Source organism: Poecilia reticulata, linkage group LG7 (genome assembly GCF_000633615.1).
Source record: "Poecilia reticulata strain Guanapo linkage group LG7, Guppy_female_1.0+MT, whole genome shotgun sequence".
NCBI classification, from domain to species: domain Eukaryota; kingdom Metazoa; phylum Chordata; class Actinopteri; order Cyprinodontiformes; family Poeciliidae; genus Poecilia; species Poecilia reticulata.
The window spans coordinates 26,521,563-26,523,333 of NC_024337.1; positions in this window are offsets into that span (position 1 = coordinate 26,521,563).

Sequence of the window (1,771 nt, forward strand, 5' to 3'; positions counted from 1 at the left end):
TCTAATTTTCAGGGTAATTTTTGTACAAAATTTATTTATTTTTATCAGAAATTTAGTGTGGACTACTAGTTTAAAAACTTAAGCCCAATAGCCACAAAGGAACAAAAAAGAGTTCATGCAGCAATTGTGTAGATTATTACATTTATTACATATAAACAAATAAAATGAGCTGTTGGAAAGCGCGCCTTATCCCTCCAAATTATATCCGATTATTTACGCGGTGCATTCCATACATTTCAAAAATGCCGTCTAGACAATCAACAACAAACAGCAATGTATCCTCTCTACTGTTATCACTAAAGTACTACCAGTCAAGGTTCAGGTGTTCCCTCCCTAATATTCCTAATTTAATTTAAAAAATAAGTAAATTCTCAAACCGTTTTAGACTGAGAGTCAGTGTTTTGTGCTTTGTTGTTCTTTTCAAACAAAACATCGCGATAGTGTTGGGTTTCTCCTGCTTGCTGAGTTCAGATTCAACCTTGAAATTTAAAAGGCCAGACGCCAGACCTTAACCCGGATCACGTCAAACGGTGTTGTGGTGTGATTGCTGATGAACGCGGCTGACTGAACCCAGCGAGTTCAACATTTTGCCAAGAATTTATGGAAACAAACAGAGATCCACAGTGCATATATATGCCAAAGTATGAATCAGATATATTAAGAAGTTGTTTTCTGTATGCCGGATGTTAACGCCTGTTTCTTCATGTGCTATAAAAACGTAAATGATTCACACTCACTGGCCATTTCTTACCGTAATATGCAGTCATACAAATTCACATTGTATCCTGTATAGATATTTACTGTACTCCAAAGAGATCACTTAGAATGTTTTAGAAGTGCACCTGCGGTTCTGCGTCCATTACGTGTATAATCTATTTGTGTGCGCGTGCGTGCACGTGCTGGTATGTATTAATGTGTGCTTACCATTTAATTGATATTCAAACAAAAGTTCCACAATATGTATCTTACCTGCTTTGTAATAAAAACATGATCATGTTAAATCCTGTGCACTTGTCTTTCCCTTTCTGTATTTTCTTGCGACCTGCAACAGTGGAATGTCGAATAAAAATAATAATAATCTTAAAGACAATTATTTTTTGCTTTTACATTTTGAAAGTCTGGTTCGAATCCAGGAAAAATAACATGTTGTGCGTGAACAGGAGAGCCAAGTTTTCTGGCATATTTCCAAAAGAAGGCTGCATGAGAAATAAAGAGTCGAAATTAGTCATTTAAGCAGCAGAAGGGAAGCAAAATGGTTCCAAATGAGGATAAAACAGCAGCTTTTAGCTGCTCTCGAGCAGTTTTAATTCGGATCAAGGAGAAGATATTGTGCTCTTTGAAACATTCCTCCGAAAACATGACATTAAGTCTCTCATGAAAGTTTGCACAGGAGTTATTTCGTGCTTCCATTTCAGGTTTCCATAGAGTCACACATATAAGCAAGAGCTTCACATTACGTCATCACAAAAGAGAAAGCATCTTAGCACTAAGGCTATATGAATCATGTCTGGTCCACAGATGATGCTTGACTGTTTTGTAATCCTTATCGTATGGCCATGTGCGGCTAAATTCAAAGTGGGAGCTGAAACCAAGCAGCGAACAGTTGCATTGATGGAGCAGTATGGGTGTTGCCGCAGTTCACTAAAGATGCAATTAATGTTAACTATGACATTCTCCTTCCTAATTACAATAGTCAGAATCAGTGCTTAACATAAACTAACGTGTTAACTTATTTATTAAAACATATTTTATTCTTAAAAATGCAAAAAAA